Source organism: Lissotriton helveticus, chromosome 4_1, assembly GCF_964261635.1.
Source record: "Lissotriton helveticus chromosome 4_1, aLisHel1.1, whole genome shotgun sequence".
NCBI classification, from domain to species: Eukaryota; Metazoa; Chordata; class Amphibia; order Caudata; family Salamandridae; genus Lissotriton; species Lissotriton helveticus.
Genome location: NC_136063.1, coordinates 582,563,359 through 582,568,558, shown reverse-complemented (window position 1 = coordinate 582,568,558; position 5,200 = coordinate 582,563,359). Strand labels below are relative to the sequence as shown.

At 47.3% G+C, this 5,200-nt stretch overlaps 1 long non-coding RNA gene across 1 annotated transcript; it reads left to right on the top strand.

The window, feature by feature from the left end:
* Positions 1-1,528: 1,528 nt before the first annotated feature.
* On the top strand, positions 1,529-3,761 carry LOC144827242 (uncharacterized). The gene is made up of 3 exons (XR_013610095.1): positions 1,529-1,605; positions 2,482-2,545; positions 2,737-3,761. It is a non-coding gene; the product is annotated as an uncharacterized LOC144827242 (long non-coding RNA).
* Positions 3,762-5,200: the final 1,439 nt, after the last annotated feature.

Sequence of the window (5,200 nt, the reverse complement as noted above, 5' to 3'; positions counted from 1 at the left end):
AACTGTTCCACCAAAGAGACTTTCTATACACATGCTAAAGCTCTAGAGAAGCAACTGAGCCAGAGGAATTACCCAAAGAAACTAATACGTAAGTCCTTGAAAAGAGCAGCCAACAATAATCGCGAATCACTACTCGAACCTGCTCTTCCGAAAACACAAGATCAACGGATTACATGTGTGAATACCTTCAGTACAAAGTCTAATGCCATACAACAAATTGTGAGGAAACACTGGAATATCCTTAATACTGGCACAGACACTTTACAACAGCCTCTGTTTGCTTTCAAAAGGGGAACCAGTATCAAGGATCGACTGATACACACCAGACCGCCCACTAAACCAAGTCACCAAGTGGGCACATTATGGGATATGCCACCAGTAGCAGGACACCACCCCTGTGGTAATTGTGCAGCCTGTCCGCAGACCACACGCTCTACTAGCATTGATATTGGAAGTAGTCGCCGTTGGGAGTAGAGGCAATTCACCAATTGCAATAGCAATAATTTAATCTACATGATTACATGCCCTTGTCATTTGAGGTACGTCGGGATGACGACGAGAAAGATCAGGGTTAGAATTTCTGAGCACAAGAGCACCATTAGGTGCAAATAGCAGGCCACCCGACTTACCAATCATTTTTTGGAGGTGGGGCACAAACCGACTGATTTCATTTGGACAGTACTGGAGCAACCTCACATCCCAGTACCTGTGACTGATGTCTCTAAACATCTTTTTAAACTTGAACAAAAATGGGTGTACAAGTTGAACTCTGACAAAGGGGGTCTCAACGAGGACATCCCGTGGATGTCGTTATAACAGCACTCTGGACGTCAAGATTTACAGTATACCATATACCTTAATTTCATAACATCGTTGTATGGAGAATGCGTGCACCTCAGATTAAGGAGAGGGTATAAATACAATCATACTACATACAGGGACATATAAGACCTCCCACACTGCGGACTGGATACTGGGCCTCTGGCGCAAGCAATCAATTGTATAGACCTTACCGGTATCTGTGCACTGACACCCACAGCATAACTATACTACGCCCGGGTTGGATAGGTTCATTAGCTCTACACCAGTACTTGAGCTTTGCTACACACCATCTTAATATATCCAGTTAGGCATTTCCTTCATGCATGCTACACATTTTCTGCAGCAGACCTACTCTCCATCAATATGATTATTTGAGTCATCTTTAAGAGCGTCAGGTTTATTTATCGACATTTCCTCAGGTGTTACATGTCGTGCGCTACACTGCTTAATCCCGAACGATGTGGCTCTTGTTTTTAACCTTGTACACTTTTTTGGTAAATACTTATACACATCGTCATAACGCGGCCCCGTTTTGATCTCTCGAATAGAGAATTCCATTGGCCGGACTACCTTTCCTAGAGGTGGCAGGGTCTGCGCGCCGAGTATGCGCCAGATAGTAGATCAATATTTTGGAACTACAGGTCCCATGATTCGGCGTCGTATCATGACGTCACTTTAGAGGTCCAATCACATTGCGATTATTGGTAAACAAATATGGCCTCACTCGCTGTCCCGATACCTCCCCAAACAGCCCGGAAGGCTGCGTGGAGTACCGACGGACAGGTGAGTGCCACTATAACACCGTTATTATGCCCAGCAATACCATCGCTATTAGGCTCCTTGTTAAATTCGCTAACCAGTAGGTATGGGCTCTGTTGATATAATTGAGGTGTTCTGAACCCTTTAATTAGCACGCTCGCTTAATCAGCTAATCGAGCGGGTATATGTGCAGGCGCATTACTCCCGTGGCTCGATCCCAATGGATTGTTTCATACACCAAAGGCGTAATCAAGCAATATGCCACATTGAGCCCTTGTGCAGTTCCATTGCTCTTTTGGCCTGACTCCGTAATAGTGTTATTTACATTATGAGCTGAATCGAGCAATGCGCCAATTCAAGCCACGCATGCGGGTTGTTCCGTAGTATTTTGTTAGCAGGTTTCTAAACATCAAGCGCCCATATTGGTTTAAAGCCTCACTTGGTTTAATGTTTCATTATTGTGAATGGACATGAACAAACTTCATAGATACAGCTATACATCGACTATACTTGAAACTTACACCTGGCGGTCGATACAAAGTTACTAATAGTATGTTTTTAACCGCTGTCTTTAAAGACCGGACTATAGATTAGGTTACTAGCAAGACACATGGCTCCTGCGCACGTGGTGGCGATTTGACAAATTGTGGATGCCATTATGCTATTTAGTTGGAACTTTGAGCATCAAATAGACAGGCAGTTGATATTCAGTCACTGCCCAAGTTTGTAGGATTAATCGTTTGTTTGCAACCTACTGCATTCTGTGATCAGTACGCTGTATTTTACATATAAACAGCACGATTACCTACATGAGCTTTCTTATAGAGTCTATTTTATTATTGTTCGGCTGCCGTGGAGTTAATTTTTACTTTTTTACATATATATCTCTCTAAACTACAGAGCGGTGCCCCATTATCCTGAGCTGTAGCCAGGTGAGGAGAAGCACGTTCCTCTTACACTCAAGGTGAGTCAGAGGATATCCCATCACATGGAGATGGGTAGAGTTAAACCAACAGTAATGAGCTATTACCATGAGAATGGCTTTTTGTAGGATAACTTAACTAATGAAAGTATTGTTATCTCTACTTCTTTGTTTGTCTATGTTGTGTCAATGTTTTGTTGTCTCCTGCATCTGGATACGTTCCCACTACACAGGAGGACTGATGGGACTGGCCAGGTGATATCTTTATCATTTACTCTGTTCTTTCATTGTTTTTCCAAGCAGTAGCAAAGTCAAAATTGGTCCTGATGAAGCAGTAGATACCTGAGTGGATCTTAATATCTGCAGAAACATGTCAACCGGAAACATCAAGTCAGTAGATATTTGTTGAACCTACTGACCCTTTGCACTCACATTGGTTTTATCCTTTGGAAATGGACGGCTATTGAATAAAGTGTTGTTTGCGTTCATTCTCCAATTTTAAAAGAGCACTTTTCTTTTCACTTAACACTTTTCCATGCACTGCTTTCAGTTACCAACACATGCCAGCTGTTAACCTTTGAGTCCCAACATACACCAGGTTAGTCATTTCACTACTAGATCTTGGTGAAGTGGCAACAACATGGACTCTCCACTCTGTGAAGTGATCCAGATGATGGAAAGGGCGGTACAGTTTGAGTAACTGATGGAAATTTTTCACACTGTGAAATATCCTGTTGTATGCCTTTGTAGTACATAAATTGTACACAATGAGCCAGTGAGGACACACATAGGCAACTGAGACATATTTCTTTTTTGTATACCCACAGTTATTTTTTCGTAATTTACATGTTCTGTTTAGGGGGCTGTAACTGTGTTTAGGTCTTTAAATATTCCCTTTGACCCTTCTTCACCCGTCTGTTGTTATTAACACATAACTACCGCCATTCATATCGCACACTCCCGGAGAGACGACGCACAACGCCTACCGCGACGCTATCCGCGACCACGTCCTTAAGACCAGACGCTCCATTGACTGTGGACCTGGAGGCCAGGTCCCGGACTAGCCGGGACGCTAAGAGAGAAACCCCCCCCCCCGAACAGCATCACTAGAGCTGTCTGCCCCCACCTGCTGAAAATTGCGGAACAAGCCAAACGGTCCGTCCCACCAACATGGGTCTCCCACAGAAAACGCCGCCACAGACTTCATCCACAACCAGATCCCGAGATGAGCCCCCCGGAGACAATGATCCCATGTCCAGAAAACGGGACCAGGTCCTAGCGGCCATTGAACACTCCCACGTAACGATGGAGAACAAGTGCGACACCCTGGCCTCTGACTTTACCATCCTACGCGACGACCATAGGAAGCTCTCAGACAGAGTGAACCAGAATACAACGACACTGCACAGGATAGAACCTCAGGTTCAGCAGCACCTCCAAGCCTTCAAGGACCGACAAGCCAGAGTCCAGACGCTAGAAAGCAAAACGGATGACTTAGAAGGGCGCTCCCGGAGGAGCAACATCCGCGTCATGAACTTGCCGGAAGCAGTGGAGGAGGCCGACCCGATCAAATACATCACGGACTGGATCGCAACATTCACGCCCTCCAAGGATCTAACCCCCTACTTTTCCATTGAACGGGCGCACAGGGTCCCTGCGAGACGACCCAAGCCGGGTCTCCAGCCCCGTCCGTTCCTACTGAAACTGCTCCACTTCCGAGATCGGGACACCATCCTTCGTGCCGCCAGGGCACACGGTCTCCTGCAGGTGGAAGACAAGCAGGTGATGCTGTTTCCGGACTATTCCCAAGCAGTGCAGCGGCAAAGAGCTACATTACATTGAAACGGACCCTGCGCCAACTGAACGTACAGTATGCTCTTCTGTTCCCAGCCCGCCCCCGGGATCATTCACGGCGGGAACGCACATTTCTTCACGGACCCTAAAGAGGCGGACTCCTGGATAGAGCAAAACTTGCAGCAACGAGACAACACCTCATCCACACAGCACAACCGGACGACGCACAGAACCGGCCGACAACCTCGGAAGATCACGCTCACGCAACTGGAAACACAACCCGGCCCCTCCGGAACGGGCTCCCCCAATCTCACGCAGATCATTGCCGAGCGCCAAAGGGCCCTTCGAGCGGTGGCTGCCTTAGACTCTGAAAACAGGGGATCTGACCTGGAGGAAGGTCCCCAACTATTCAGCACAGAAGATGAAGGTAGCGACGCACCTGTAACCCGGGAAGGCTCGGTGACACCCCCTGCGGTCACTCCCCAGACAGCTGACACTTTGATCTGACAACCTACTAAAAGATCGGAACTCCCGCAGTGGTCGGCGGTGATCATGAACTGGACAAAGCCTCACTATGGTCCTATCCCGCTCACCGGAGCCCACAGCCTGGCGTTCACTGACCCGATCCACTGAGTGCGCGATGATGGCGGACGCCATAACCCAGTCATGCACACGCATGACAGAGATGACACGAGTGGACATATCACAACGATGATCACTGACCGCGGAGGTGAGACGGCGGGGGCCGGAACGATACCCACCCACGACCCAGTGATAACGAACTAAAGTTTCTTCTAACATGTAGTCCAGTTTGGACGCATTGACCCGGCAGTGGGTCCCCGATGTTGGGATCAGTTCCCAGAGTTATAGTTTTCTATTTCTCCCCCTTTCCTTCAACCTACT